Source organism: Papio anubis, chromosome 11, assembly GCF_008728515.1.
Source record: "Papio anubis isolate 15944 chromosome 11, Panubis1.0, whole genome shotgun sequence".
Taxonomy (NCBI): Eukaryota; Metazoa; Chordata; class Mammalia; order Primates; family Cercopithecidae; genus Papio; species Papio anubis.
In genome coordinates, this window is record NC_044986.1 from 39,822,670 (window position 1) to 39,839,549 (window position 16,880).

The 16,880-nt window shown below is 37.8% G+C and overlaps 1 pseudogene; it reads right to left on the reverse strand.

Moving 5' to 3' along the window:
* Window positions 1-1,857: 1,857 nt before the first annotated feature.
* Window positions 1,858-5,897, reverse strand: LOC108580522 (annotated as a pseudogene).
* Window positions 5,898-16,880: the final 10,983 nt, after the last annotated feature.

Here is a 16,880-nt window from a genome sequence, read left to right on the forward strand (position 1 = left end):
TCTAAATGATCTTTAAAATAATCTCTGGGAATTCCAGAAGATTAGTCCCCTAATACAGGCTGATGCCTTTTGTGAAACTGAATATTTTTTAAATTACATCATTTAAAGTACTTTTAATGAAGCCATAGTTATGGTTTTCTCTAACATTTTTCTACAGTATATTGTGATTATCTACTTACATGTCTACACCTTCTCACTAGATTATTAAATCCTCAAGGGCCCCCAACCCTAGTGTCTTAGCATTGTACTTGGCACATAGTACACAGTTGATAAATATTTGTGAATTAACATAAATTTGAGTTTTAGAGTTCAATATATACAGAGTGTGATACAACAGTTTTTGGAACTCAGCTCCAACAGGCTTTCCAAAGTTTTGCAATGGAAATTTGTTAAATGGCCAAGAGACACTATAGTTTTACCGTGCAATGTCCCTTATAATAGTCAACATTGATAAAGATGCATGATATATTCATACACTCTAATATCATATAGATAAAAGAATGAATCAACTAAAGCTACACACAGTAACATGGATGAATCTCACAATCAGTGACAGAAGCTGCGTGAAAAAGAATGCATACTGTACAATTCCCATCATATAAAGCTTAAAAACAAGCAAATTTAATATCTAGTTTTAGAAGTCTGGTTAGCAGTTACCTTTGGAGGGGAGTGCACCAATGGGGAGGGTCACAAGAGGGACTTTTGGGGAACTGGTCATAAGTTCTATTTCTTGATTTGGGTGTTGTTTACATGGACACGTTCACTTCATGAACACTTATTGAGCCATACACAGGATTTGTGCACTTTTCTGTACCACTATTATACTTGTGTAAAAATTTACTTCACAAAAATAATGAAACATAATCCTATAACAGAAAGTTGTAACATAAAAGAATAAGCTCTACATGTAAAGTAGGAGCAGAGCATTAAGCAAATAGTTGGAACGACACTAATCTACCAATAAAAAAGGAGAGTGAGCCCAGGCACAGTGGCTCATGCCTGTAATGCTAGTACTTTGGGAGGCCGAAGTGAGTGGATCACTTGCAGCCAGGAGTTTAAGAACAGCCTGGCCAACATGGTGAAACCCCATTTCTCCCCAAAAATACAAAAAATTAGCAGGGCATGGTGGTGTGCACTTGTAGTCCAGCTACTTGGGAGGCTGAGGTCAGAGAATTACTTGAACCCAGGATGGGAGGCAGAGATTGCAGTGAGCCGAGATCACGCCACTGCACTCCGGCCTGGGCAACAGAGTGAGACCCTGCCTCAAAAAAAAAAAAAAAAAAAAAAGAGAAAGAAAGGAGAGTGAGAGGAATAAGTAAACAAAGACTTGAGAGGATCTTCATACATATTTCTGGCATGCTTTATAGTGAAAAGGCTGCAGAAATATGTATGAAGATCCTCTCTCTATAGAGAAAAGGCTCCAGAAATATGTATGAAGATCCTCTTGAGTCTTTGTCTCTATATACTAAGCTATACTCAGCATAGGGTAAGATACCCTAGTCTAAGCAAAAAGTAAATAAATAAATAACAAACCTACTGGGAAAAGAACAACTTCCAGGGAACTATGAACTGAGGAGCTCACAATGTTTTGGATGACTTACCACAAAATCACCACAAAGAGAAATTCCAGGCTTTTTTTTTTTTTTTTTTTTTTAGACAGAGTCTTACTCTGTTGCCCAGGCTGGAGTGCAATGGCGGGATCTCGGCTCACTGCAACCTCTGCCTCCTGGATTCAAGTGATTCTGCTGCCTCAGCCTCCTGAGTAGCTGGGATTACAGGCACCCGCCACTACGTCCAGCTAAGCTTTGTATTTTTAGTAGAGATGGGTTTTCACCATGCTAGTCAGGTTGGTCTCAAACTCACCTGCCTTGGCCTCCCAAAGTGCTGGGATTACAGATGTGAGCCACTGTGTCCGGCCCCAATTCCACGTCTTATAAATAAGAATATTTAGCTTTAAGGTAAAAGCCACTGTAGACCTATCCTAGAAGAGGTTAAATTCAAGCTTTAATAGGGTCAAACTGATCCACAAATTAACTACAGGGCAGGATAAACACTTGTTAAAGGAAGACAATAAAATCTAAACTCTATCTAGCAACCAATTTAAAGAAAACTTCACTAGACACGAAAAGAAGTAGGAAAATATGACCTTTAACAAGGAGAAAAATTAGTTGAATATAGGGACCCAAAAATGAAAGAGAAGCTAGAACTGGCAGGCAAGGACTTTAAGACTGTTGTTATAAATATATTCAACAATCTAAAGGAAAACATGAACACAATAAAGAGAGAAATGGAAACAAACCAAAAAAAAAAAAGAGATCCAATTGGAAATTCTACAGGTAAAGAATACCTGAAATGAACACAGGAAATAGAAACTATCTAAACTGAAGCATGGAGAGAAAAGTGGATTTAAAAATGAATAGTGTCTCGGTGATCTGTGAAACAAAATTAGCAGTCTGACTATTGTACGATTGTAAAATTAGAAGGGAGATTAGGAGGATGGAAGGGGGCAGCAAAGAAAATCCTTCACGAAATGACTACTAATTTTCTTTTTCTAAATCCCCCCATAACTGCTTATTAGAATGTGAATATGTTCCAAATTAATAACTAAAAAATCAAGTTACAGAGCATGCAAAAATATAAACTAGCAATTCACCAATAGATAATAGTATCTTCATAACCCATACACTAAAATAATAAAATGGCTACAGAAGAAAACCCAGGTGACTGACTACAACAATGCCTTCCATATTCCCCACACACCATGAGCAAAGCAAAAGACAAAAGATTAATCATGAAACACAGTAATCTAAGCAAGCCCACCTACATATATTTTTGGGGATATCCCACTAACCTGAATAGTAGTATCATTACAGCTGATACAACTTCCAGAAAACTGCTAAGTGCTTAATATTATCCACAAGAAAGCAAAACTAAATATTAGTATGCACATTTCTGAATGAGAAACTAATTGTCCCATTGATTTTAATAATGTAGTGAAAGAAAATTATATCCAGTCTCTACAATGCCTAAATGCATTCTATTTAAACTCAAGGTGCTATTTCATTTCATATACTAAGAGAATGCATGCCTTTAAGTGGTACCATTTGAGCAGAAATTCGTCATTGTATTCTTTAGCCACACCGAAACCAAAGATTTAACTGAACCATATTCCATAATATACTGCAAAACTCAAATATCAGCATTGTCAAAATAATTATCCATGCCTGCTGGTAGATATGGTCATAAAACTAGGTTTCATTTCACTTACTGGAAGGTTTTAAGACAAAATTAACACTTCAAAATTTGATACTACCAGTATTAAACCAGTTATTGCCTGAGTAATAAAACGCCACATAATCTACTGCTGGAAAATGAGATTGCTTAAATGGTTTGGGCTGCCTGATCATTGCAACAGAGGCACCTCAGATGGGATTCCACCAGTCTTACCAGTTCCCAGCCTGATGGGAAACATTATTTAACGTATGGCCCCATAAACATACTACTCACGAAACCATAACAAATCTTTTGTGTTTGTTTAGATAATTCTTCTCCAGAAAAAAACACGCCCCCCTCTCTAATCAACTTTGATGCTTACAAAAATTAAAAAACAAAATTTACTAAACTACATAAACCTATTAAGGCATTTTAGAAATTGACTTTCAGAATAACGGAACATTTTCAAGCTCTCAAAATCCTGCTATGTTTATAGTGCCACCTTACATTTGTGGAAATATACACTGTACTGAGAGAAGAATATATTACCTATAAGCTGTTCTGTGGCAAAATGATAGCTTATTTCTACTGTCTTCTTAGTTTGATTTGATCAAGACCAATAGGTCTGAGCTTCTAGTGATCAAGTTCTATTATGTCCTGTAGTGATGGGCTTCCAGAATGAAAAGTAAACAATAATTGAGGAATCCAAACATTCCACTGATTAAGCTAAGTCTAATGAAGCCAAAGCATGAAAAAGGTTGCAATCATTCTGGATAAGCGGATAATTTTATAAAACTAAAATCAAAGCACTAAAGATATGGAAAAATTCATAAGTATGAAGTAATAAGATACAAAAATGACACAGGAATTACAAAAATATTTGCCAGGCCAGGTATCAGAGCCCCAGCATCAAGAAGTGGTTGACTCATGGGTTGGTAAGAAGAATTTACTGACAATAGTATAGGTTTGAAAAAGGAAACCACTATTAGAAAGTTGCCAGAGAGTGCAGCAGGCACCTCAGTGAAAGGATGGAGTGCACCGTGGTGGATTTTTCCTTAGGAGTAGTTATGAACTTTAAGGCAGAAGCTTGAGGGTAATTGAGACCATACTAGCCACATAGGTCATAATAAATGATTACATTTATAGTAATTTTGGTGCCTTAATGTCAAGCAAGGATTACACAGTGACTTTTGACATGGCATTCTGGAGATGTATACAAAGTCTAGTTACTTACAAACTTTAAGTTGAAAAGAGACCTGGAACCAGATGCCAACTTTGGATACTAGGGAAGTTTAATTACTTCTAAATTCTTCAGATAAGTTTTGCCTGTTTTGTGGTCAACAGTTGGTCTTTGCTCCCTTCTAAATTCCTCAGTTAAGAAGTATTTGTCTCCAGGGCCTATTACTGGGTGGTTTTTGTTCTCCTCAATATTTAAATCTCAGACTTGAGAAACGGGCTATACATTGCCTTCCAGGGGAGAAGAGAAATGCCTTAGATGTTCTGAGAGCATTGCACTTTTGGTTTGTTTTCAGTGATTGGTGGAACATGAATAGGAACCACATTACTGCTTGGGGACATGTCGTTTTCCGCTCTGTCTGATATTTGCTTCTGAGAAACAATGTGGGATATCTCTGTTAGAATTGTCTGAAAAGTAGCTTCTACATTTGTAGAGTCTAGAGCAGATGTCTCATTGAATGACAAATCATTTTTTTCTGCCAAAGCTCTTGCTTCAACTATAGGAACTTCCCTGAGATGACGTAAATCACCCTTATTTGTCCATGATAACATGACGACAATGTTACTATCAGTGTGATCTCTCAGTTCTTTCAGCAATCGTTCTATATTTTCGTATGTGAGATGTTTAGCAATGTCTTAACCCAATAAGGCACCTACATCTCTATGATAATACGCTTATGTTATAGCTTGGTATTACTCTTGCCCTGCTCTGTCCCATACCTGTGCCTTTATTGTTTCCCTATCAATCTGGATGCTTCTTGTTGCAAACTACTCCAATGGTGCTCTTGCTTTCCAGATTAAACTCATTTTGAGTAAATAAAGATAGGAGATTATTCTTTCCAACACCAGAATCTCCAATAAGGATAACATTAAAGAGGTACTCATTCTCATTGTTGCACGTGCCCATTGCACAACTGAGGAGTGAAGGGGTCGGAGCAGCAGGGGCATCTGTGAGACTAGGGAGGCATTGCTGCTCCTAATTTTCTACATTTGATGAAAAGTACCAATCCCGAGATCCAAGAATCTCAATGATCCTCAGGCAGAATAAAAACAGAGAAAATTACAAATTATATCAACACATATTGATGAAAACTAATGATAAAAAGTTGCCAGGCAGTGACTAAAGACTTAGATTACAACACTCAATTCCCTTTGAATACTTGGAAAATTTTCTCAGGAAGGAAGGATATAAACAATCCTACACTGCAAGGATTAGAAAAAAATAAATATTTATTTAATGCCTAGCCATTGACAAACATTCACAAGCATCAGTACTATCCAGGAAAGCATGACCTCACTAAACAAACTAAATAAGGCAGCAGTGACAAGTTTCAGAGTGACAGAGATATGTAACCTTTCTGACAGAGAATTCAAAATAGCTGTTTTGAGGAAGCTCAATGAAATCCAAGATAAAACAAAGAAGAAATTCAGAATCCTATCAGATAAATTTAATGAAGAGACTAAAATAATTAAAAAGCAGAAATAATTGTCAGGCAGAAATTCTGGAGCTAGACAATGCAACTGATAAACTGAAAAATGCATCAGAATCTCTCAACAGCAAAACTGATCAAGCAGAAGAAAGAACTAGTGAGCTTGAAGACGGGCTATTTGAAAATACAGAGTCAGTGGAGTCAAAAGAAAAAAGAATAAAAAAATAATGAAGCATGCTTACTTGGTCTAGAAAATAGCCTCAAAAGGGCAAATCTAAATTATTGGCCTTAAAGAGGTGGTAGAGAGAGAGAATAGGGTAATTTAATCAAAGAGATAATAACAAAGAACTTTCCAAACCTAAAGAAAGATGTCAATATTCAAGTACAAGAAGGTTATAGAACACCAAGCAGATTTAACCCAAATAAGACTACCTCAAGTGATTTAATAATCAAACTCCCAAAGGTCAAGGATAAAGAAAAGATCCTAAAAGCACCAAGACAAAAGAAATAAGTAACATATAAGGCAGCTCCAATATGTCTGGCAGCAGATTTCTCAGTGGAAACCTTACAGGCCAGAAGAGTAGTATGATATTTAAAGTGCTGAAAAAAACCCTTTTACCCGGAATATTATATCCAGCAAAAATATCTTTCAAACATGAAGGAGAAATAAATACTTTATCAGACAAACAAAAATTGAGTGATTTTTTAAACACGAGACCTGTCCTATAAGAAATGCTAACGGGAATTCAATCTGAAAGAAAGGGACATTAATGAGAAATAAGAAATCATCTAAAGGTACAAAACTTACTGGTAAGTAACAATAAGTACACAAATAAAGAATATCATAACAGTGTAATTGTGGTGTGCAAACTACTTATATCTTGAGTGGGAAGACTAAAAAAGATGAACTATCAAAAATAATAACTGCAACAATTTTTAAGACACAGAGAGTATTATAAGGTATAAACAGAAACAAAAACATAAGAGAGGAGATGAAGTTAAAGTATTGAATTTGTATTAGTTTTCTCCTTGCTTATTTGTTAGTTTCTGTGTTCAATTTTGCAATCAGAGTTAAGTTGTCATCAGCTTAAAATAATGGGCTACAAGATGTTATTTGCAAGCCCCATGGTAACCTCAAATCAAATACCTACAACAGTTACACACACACAAAAAAGAAAAAATCAAAACACACCACCAGAAGAAAATCATTTCCAAAAAAAGCAAGACAGGAAGGAAAAAAGGAAGAGAAGACCACAAAACAACCAGAAAACAAATAATAAAATGGCAAGAGTAAGTATTTACTTATCGTTAACAACACTGAATGTAAATGGACTAAACGCTCCAATCTAAAGACATAGACTGGCTACATGGATTAAAAACACAAAACAAAACAATACCCAGTAATCTGTTGCCTAAAAAAAACACACTTTACCTATAAAGACACACACAGACTGAAAACAAAGGGATGGAAAAAGATATTCCATGCAAATGAAAACCAGAAAAACAGCAGGAGTAGCTATACCTATATCAGATAAAATAGATTTCAAGACAAAAACTATAAATAGAGACAAAGATGGTCATTATATAATGGAAAAAGGATCAATTCAACAACAGGATATAACAATTGTAAATATAAATACACTCGACACTGGAGCACCCAGATACGTAAAGTCAATATTTGTCTATTTATTTATTTATTGAGACAGGGTCTTACTCTGTTGCCAGGCTGGAGTACAGGGGTATGACCAAGGCTCACTGTAATGGGTCACTGTAGCCTTGACCTCCCAGGGTCAGGTGATCTTTCCACTTCAGCCTCCTGGGTAGCTGGGACTACAATCACACACCACTATGCCCAGCTAATTCTTTGTAATTTGTTGTAGAGACATGGTTTTACCATGTTTCCCAGACTGGTCCCAAACTCTGAACTCAAGTGGCCCACCTGCCTTGGCCTCCGAAAGTGCTAGCATTACAGGTGTGAGCTACCACATCCAGCCTAATGTCTTAAAACATTAAAAACAAAACAAAACAAAACAAAACTGAAATCATATAAAATATCTTCTCTGACCACAATCGACTAAAACTAGAAATCAATAACAAGAAGAACTTGGAAACTATACAAACACATGAAAATTAAATAATATGCTCCTGAATGACCAGTGGGCCAATGAAGAAATTAAGAAGAAAACTGAAAAATTCCCGGAAACAAACGGATACTCACTGTCACCACTGTTACTCAACATAGGACTGAAAGTCCTAGTAAGAGCAATCAGACAAGAGAAAGAAGTAAAGGGCACGAGAATTGAAAAGGAAGAAGTCAAATTATCTCTGTTTGCAAATGTTATAATCCTATGTTTAAAGAACCTAAAGACACCACCAAAAAACTATTGGAGCTGATAAACAAATTCAGTGAACTTACAGGATACAAAATCAACATACAAAAATCAGTAGTATTTATTTATTTATTTATTTATTTATTTATTTATTTATTTATAGAGACAGAGTCTCGCTCTGTTCCCCAGGCTGGAGTGCAGTGGCATGATCTCGGCTCACTGCAACCTCCACCTCCCAGGTTCACACCATTCTCCTGCCTCAGCCTCCCAAGTAGCTGGGTCTACAGACACCCACCACCATGCCTGGCTAATTTTTTTGTATTTTTTTAGTAGAGATGGCGTTTCACCATGTTGGCCAGGATGGTCTCGATCTCCTGACCTTGTGATCCACTCACCTCGGCCTCCCAAAGTGCTGGGATTATGGGCATGAGCCACCGCGCCTGGCCGAAAATCAGTAGCATTTCTATATGCCAACAGCAACAGTCTGAAAAAGAAATTGAGAAAGTAATTCCATTTACAACAGCTATAAATAAAATACTTAGGAATAAACTTAACCAAAGAAGAGAAAGATCTCTACAATGAAAACTATAAAACATTGATGCAAGAAATTAAACAGGGCATAATAAAAACAGAAAGATATTCCATGTTCATGGATTGAATGAATCAATATTATTAAAATGTCCATACTACCCTAAGCAGTCTACAGATTCAATATAATCCCTATCAAAATACCAATGACATTTTTTATAGATATAGAAAAAGCAATCCTAAAATTTATATGGAACCACAAAAGGCCCAGAATAGCCAAAGCCATCCTGAACAAAAAGAACAAAACTAGACGAATCATATTACCTGACTTCAAATTAAACTACAGAGCTATAGTAACCAAAACAGCATGGTACTTGCATAAAAATGGACACGTAGATCAATGGAACAGAATAGAGAACCCAGAAATAAGTCCATACATCTACAGTGAACTCATTTTTGACAAAGTTGCGAAAAACACACAATAGGGAAAAGACAGTCTCTTCAATAAATGATGCAATAAATATACAGAAGAATGAAACTAGACCCCTATCTCTCACCATATAGAAAAATAAAATCAAAATGGATTAAAGACTTAAATTTAATACCCAAAACTTTGAAACTACTAAAATAAAACTTTGGAGAAACTCTCCAGGACATTGGTCTCAGCAGAAATTTCTTGAGCAGTACCCCAAAAGCACAGGCTGCCAGAGCAACAAAGGACAAAGAGGATCACATCAAGTTAAAAAGCTTCTGCACAACAAAGGAAATAATCATCATAGTGAAGAGATGACCCACAGAATGGGTGGAAATATTTGTAAACTACCCATCTGGCAAGGGATTAATAAGCCAAATATATAAGGAGCTCAAACAACTTAATAGGAAACAAAACAAATTTAATAGTCTGATTTTAAAATGAGCTTAAGATCTGAATAGACATTTCTTGAAAGAAGACATCAAATGGCAAACAGGTATATGAAAATGTGCTCAAAATCACTGATCATCACAGAAGTGCAAATTAAACCTACTATGAAATATCATCTCACCCCAGTTAAAATATTTTTTATCAAAAAGACAGGCAATAACAAATGGGGGTGAAGACGTGGAGAAACAGAAATCCTCATACAACATTGGTGGGAATGTAAATTAGTACAGCCGCTATAAAAACAGTATGAGGTTCCTCAACAAACTAAAATAGAACTCCCATATGATCCAACAACCCCACTGCTAAGTTTATACCCAAAAGGAAGAAAATTAACATATCAAAGAGATATCTATACTCCCATGTTTATTGCAGCACTATTCACAATAGCCAGGATTTGGAATCAAACGAAGTGCCCATCAACAAATGAATGGATAAAGAAAATGTGGTACATATACACAGTGGAATATTTTTCAGTCATAAAAAAGAATAAGATTCTGTCATTTGCAGTGACATAGATGGAACTTGAGGACATTATGTTAAGTGAAATAAGCCAGGCACAGAAAGACAAACTTCATATGTTCTCACTCATTTGTGGGAGCTAAATTTAAAACAATTGAACTCATGGAGACAGACAGAGGAGGATGGTTACCAGAGGCTGGGAAGGGTAGTGGGGGCAGGGGTAGGAAAAGGGGATGGTGAGTAGGTACAAAAATATACTTAGATACAATGAATATGATCTCATATTTGATAGCACAAAAGGGTGACAGTAAGCAATAATTTGTTACACATTTTGGAATTACTGAGGGGGTATAATCGAAATGTTAGTAACACAAAGAAATGATGAATTCTTAAGGTGATGGATTTACCCTGATGGGAGTATTACATATTAGGTGCCTGTATCAAAATATCTCATGTACTCCATCAATATATACACCTACTATGTACCCATAAAAATTAAAAATAAAAAAGTTAAAAATATAAAATATACATGACACAAGGTTGATCACCTTTAAAAAAAAAGTTACCAGAGAAAACAGTGGGACAGAGATAATATTAACACTGATTTATCATCAGAGACAAGTCAGCCAGAAGAAAATAGAACAAGATTTTTAAGGTCTCGAAAGAAAAAAACTGTCAACCTGTAACTGTATATCCAACACATATATTCCTCAAAACACAAAATATAAATACCTTTTTTACTCTATAAGATCTACTCTACAAGAAATGTTTTAAAAGTTCCTCAGGCTGAAGGAAAATGATACCACATGTATCACATATAGTTCTAGACAAAGGAATGAAGAGTTTCAGAAGAGGTAAACATTTGAGTATACATAAAAGATTTTTCTCCTCATTTTTTAAATCTCCTTAAAAGGTAACTGACTGTCCTAAACAAAATACTAACAATGCATATATTTAAAGAATGCATATATTTAAAGAAACTTATAACCTATTTCCTCCTCTCTATCCTTCAAGCAAGCTATTGTTATATTTGTCATACATTTTATCTAAATGTATGACAAATATGAATACACACACACTATGGAAGCTGAAGGAAATATTGCCCTTGTCAAACCAGAATTGCCTAAAAGCATTGGTTGTTTTAGGGCAGTAATGGTTAAGAACTTGGGTTTGGGGCCAGTCACAGTGGTTCACGCCCAGCACCTTCAGGAGGCGGAGGTGGAAGGATTACTTGAGGCCAGGAGTTTGAGACCGGCTTGGGCAATATAGTGAGACTTTGTCTCTACAAGGAATTGCAAAATTAGCCAGATGTGTTGGAACGTGCCTGTAGTCCCAGCTAATATACAAATATACAAAGCAAATATATATGGTTTTGTATGTAAATGGAACTTCTTGAGTGCTTTCTATCCTTACTACCACTGAAGGTGAAATTGCTGCTGCTCCTTTAGGGGACTAGAACTGGCTTCTCTTATTGGGTTGTGGTAGCCAAGCACTGTGTGTGTGTGTGTGTGTGTGTGTGTGTACATATGTTTGTCTGTAGAGTAAATCATGCTTTGTAGTTTGGTATTGGAATTCTCTGCTCACTGACACTTGGCTTAAGCCTTCTTCCTCCTCGAGGTCTCATCTTAGTAGAAATTAACGTTTGCCCTTTTTGTTCCACAGAATCAGGAGTTGGAGGAACATCCAGTAATGGGTACAGAGAAATGGAGCAGAGAGCAAGAAGGAGCAGAGGGAGAGTAACAGAGTGCCTGAGGCACGCAGACGATTCAGGAAGGGACTAACATTAGGTCCGAGTTATACGAAGGTGTTTACGTTGCAAATTGCCTATGAACAGCCTCCATCCCCTGTGGGACCCAGCTGGGACCCACAGTTTGGACAGCAGAAGTGAGTTAGGAAGAGATCAGAGCTGTAGACACTGGAATATGACTGCTCTCATAGCAGGTTAAGACAGAGGTTGGCTTCTGTTAACATGATAAAAATTATTTTTCTTCTTTATTTCATAGCATTTTACTCTAGGAAAGTTAAGATGCTAGAGAGACACCATAAGCCTAGTGCACACCACACAGCACCACTATAGTGTGGAAAGTTGTCATTGAGTATTGCCATCGCAATGGTCTCAGGGTTCAAACCAGAACACTGAGTGAAAGAAACTATGCTTTAATGAGGTCCTCTCAGAAACCAGCAACCCTGGCAATTCAGCTCTCTGGGCAAAAAATAAGAGCAGAGTCATCAGGACCACCCACCTAGGCATCTGATGATCCTGCGTTTCAATCCTACCTATGCCCTTCACTATCAGTTTAACTTTGGGCAACTGGTTTAACATCTCTGAGTCTCAATTTTCTCATTTATAAAATGAGGATGATAAAATGCATACTTTTTAAAAAAGAGTACTTAGTGTCAGGTACTCTACAAGTATTATCTCATTTTATCCCCGCAACAGCTAGATACTATTATTATTCTATTTTATAGGTGTGAAAATAGAGGCTCAGAGCAATGGGCTGTCATGTGTCGGAAGTCACAAGGCTGGTCAGTGACTCCAGAGCTCTGGGCATTCTGACTCCAGAGCTCTGCTTTTAACTATTAAGCAAAACTGCCAGATAAAGCTCTCCTGAGTATTAAATGAGCTGATGAGCTCAACAGTGCCTGGCACATTTTGATTCTTTCATAAATGGTAATTATCAAAATGAGAGTTGAATGAAATCCAAATCTCAAGTCACGACAAATCTGGGGTTAATGTGAGTTCTGTAGCAACATCCAGGGCCAAGTCTAAAGCTCAGGCATCCTCACTCTCAGAGAATCTGTAAACAGAAAGTTCTCAAAGAAAAATACAAGTTCCCTGGGGTGTCAGAGATCATTTATACAGAAGCTGCCTTTTGCAGCATGGGAACAGATCAGAGAGTAGGAAAGCAACGAAGAACTGGAGAATGTCCTGGCCACATCGTCAGAGCTCCTTTGAAAGGGAGCATCCTGACTCCCAGCCCAATTTGTCCAACAGGAGAGAGCAGAAAGCCGGGAGCTAAACGAGTGCCACACCTCTGGTGCATGGATTTTGCAGGATGCTAGGTAATGCTAGCATCATTTCTCCATTTCTCCATCATCCCTCACCCAATCCCCATCAGGTCCTAAGCCTTGTCTCTTTTGTTCCCCACTCCACCACTGCTAAGAACTGTAAGCTGTCCAGTGTGTGCACTCAAACAACAGTAGCTGAATGCATTACATGAAAAATGGTATGAAGATAAAAGATATATTAGGGACCAGAATGGAAAATTGTCATACCTTTTTTAAAATAGAACACAGGACTTCAAAGAAACTTCAAAAATCTGATAAGGGCTTTAAACTGTCTGCACAGATTACTGTTCAAACTCTCAGAACTGTTTTCCCTGGCATTTTTAACCCCTTAAAAATTTTAATAAAATATACATAAAATTTACCATTTTAACCATTTTAAATATACAACTCAGTGGCATTAAGTGCATTCACATGGCTGAACAACCATCACCACCATCCATCCACCGAACTCTTTCACCATCCATCCACCAAACTCCTTCACCATCCCAAACTGAAATGCCACACCCATCAAACACTAACTCCCATTCCCTCCACATCCCAGACCCTGGGAACCATCATGCTACTTTCTGTCTCATGAATCTGACTCTGCTAGGCCCCGCTAATAAATGGAATCATACAATATTTGTCCTTTTGTGTTCGGTTTATTTACTTAGCATAATGTCTTCAAAGTTCATCCATGTTGTAGCATGTCAGAATTTCATTTCTTAAGACTGAATACTATTCCACTGTATGCTTTATACCACATTTTGCTTATCTGTTCATCCACTGATGGACATTTCAGTTGTTTCCAGCTTTGGCAGTTGTGAATAATACTAATATGAAAACGAATGTACAAATATCTGTTCAATTTCCTGCTTTCACTACATCTGGGAATATATATCCAGAAGTAGAAATGCTGGATCATGTAGTAACTATGTCTAATTTTTTGAGGAGCTATTCCTGGCATTTTTTTCTGTTATATTTTCAGAGTCAGTTCCTACTTATTTGAACAGTTTATTTTGCCTCTCCAGTGTTCTATCCTACATTTATCCTAAATGACCTCTCTTTTGCTGGTCCCATCTTTCATTTACAACCAAGATTATTTAGAAACATGATCTTATGTCCCACAGTACTGATTTTTCCCAAAACAAAACATTAGAGCTGTTTGGAACAAACTGCCATTTCCCAAGTCATAAGGTCCATTAGTTTAAAAGGTTAAGAATCCATGAATTTTTTGGGGAAAAAAAGCAGTCCTTCAAATCAGTACCAACATACCAGCTTGTTATGAAAGACAGTCCCTGACTTACAAACGTCTCACTTAGGAACATCCCTGACATGCAAAGAGCAGTGGAAACCAGGAGTCTGACTCCTCCTGGAAGTACCTGGAAGTCTCCACCTGCTGCCATGGGGATGGCGAGGATCTTGGACTTTCAGTGGTTAGCAGGGACAGGTAAAAAAACCCCACCTCTTCTCCACTTTCATCTTCCTTCTTCCTTCTTGACACCAGAACTATGGCAGTGCCATCCTTGCTGTGGCTACCTGGCATCACACTGAGAGCTCCTGTTCTCACTGGAAGATTGAATCACTTCGGAAGCAGAAGAGTGTGTGCTGGAACACTGCACGATTTTGCACACAGAAACAATGCTCTTTCACATCTAGTCATCAGGTTCTGCACATTCCATCTCGTAGCCACCTCAAGATCCATCTTTCCTCTTTGCCTTCTCTACCTGGGGTCAGAATCTCATCTGGGCCACTTCAATAGGCTCTGAACTAGTCTCCTCCACAGTGGGGATTTCTGGCCCATCCTGCACACTATGGAGATCTATCTCGCACCAGCTCAACATCATTATCATCACCAAAGACCTGAAATAACAATGTTCAAGGGAGACCTTAACGGCCCCACACCTCTGCTGGGTGAAGCTTCAGGACAGCCATGTCTTCTGACTTCTAGTCTGGTCCGCATTTTTTTTTTTTTTTTTGAGACAGAGTCTCGCTCATGTTGCCCAGGATGTAGTGCAATGGTGTGATCTTGGCTCACTGCAACCTCCACCTCCCGGGTTCAAGTGATTCTCCTGCCTCAGCCTCCCGAGTAGCTAGGATTACAGGCACCCGCCATTAGACCTGGCTAATTTTTGTATTTTTAGTAGAGATAGGGTCTCGCCATATTGGCCACGCTGGTCTTAGACTCCTGACCTCAAGTGATCCGCCCTCCTCAGCCTCCCAAAGTGCTGGGATTACGGGCCGGCCTGGTCCGCACTTTTCTCATTGGTTGCCTTTTATGTCAACATGGCTCTCAGCTAAATGGGAGAATGAATATAACTGATACCATTTATATATGAAGGTCAGCAGTGGAGGGGAAGGATGTTAAAGGGAATAAACTGCACGTATGAAACCATCTCACCACCTTTAGTCACCTGGTCAACACTGGTGTAGTACCCATTTTCTTCTCTTCTTCTTCTCCCTTTTCCAGGATGGTGTTGAAAGTGTTGAAAGTGGAGCAGTCAGGGTACTTCCTTCTCAAATCATCACACTTCTTTCTTCTTTACTACACTTCCTAGCCACCATTTTCACCATTTAAGAGGAGGGGATTCTTCAAACCCTTTCCACAACTGAATCTTTGAATGCAATTGTGAAACTGCACTTGACTTTCCAGATATTTGAGGAAGCTTCCTGGTTCTTGCTTTATAATCGTGGTCTACTACCCTCACCCTCCTTCCCTGAAATTTCCCTATCTAAAACAACGACAACAAAACCTGTTACAGATATTTTTGTAAGTAGCCTTAAATTCTTTTAAAAGTATTATTATGTTTTTTTTTTTGTTTGTTTGATAGAGACAGGGTCTATGTTGTCCAGGCTGGTCTCAAACTTCTGAGCTCAAGCGATCCTCCCACCTCAGCCTCCCAAAGTGCTAGCATGACAAGCTGAGCCACCGTGCCCAGCCTTAAATTCTCTTTAAGACAAGACAAAAGTATGTGTTAATCAAGTTAGAATTCAGGTGACCATTTGTCTCAGTTTGCCTAGGACAGTCCCAGTTTATGCCTATTCCCTTGCATAACTTTTAAAAGAGCTCCTCCTTTTACTCTCAAAAAACAAAAAAAGGTCCCGTTTGGAGGATAAATTATATGCTGACCCTAGTTTAAAACACACTTTGATTTTCTAGCATAGTGCTTTCCAGGTGATATTATGCTTTTGCCCACATCATTGCATTTTATTTACGTAACTACTCTGCGAAGCAGGAAGGGAAATACTTAATCTCTATTAAATAAAGGAGGTAATCAAGGCTTTGAGGGGTACAGTGGTGACTGAGGTCACACACTCAGGGCCAGAACCTAGGATTCCTGACTTTAAGTCTAAAACTGTTTCAGCTGTGGATCACTATGTGCAAATGTCTGAGTAAAGGCAAACTTCACTCTCCTTTGGTGATCTGCTTGGCATTGGACTTAGAAGTTTAGATACGTTCACCCTTGCCTAGAGACTGTTCTTCTACATATAAAGCAAGCAAAGAGATGGAAGAATTATTAGCTAAACAAAAAGAGGCTGTTAGTGAATCCCGGGCCAAATGACATATATCTTCTACCGGATCTAATTACATCAGATTACTTGAATCTTACATCTGGCCAATTAGGATATTTCCATTTAAGAAAAGAAAACCAACGATCAATAATGCACGCCTACTCTTGCAAAGAATGCAAAGAACATATAAATGGGTTCTGG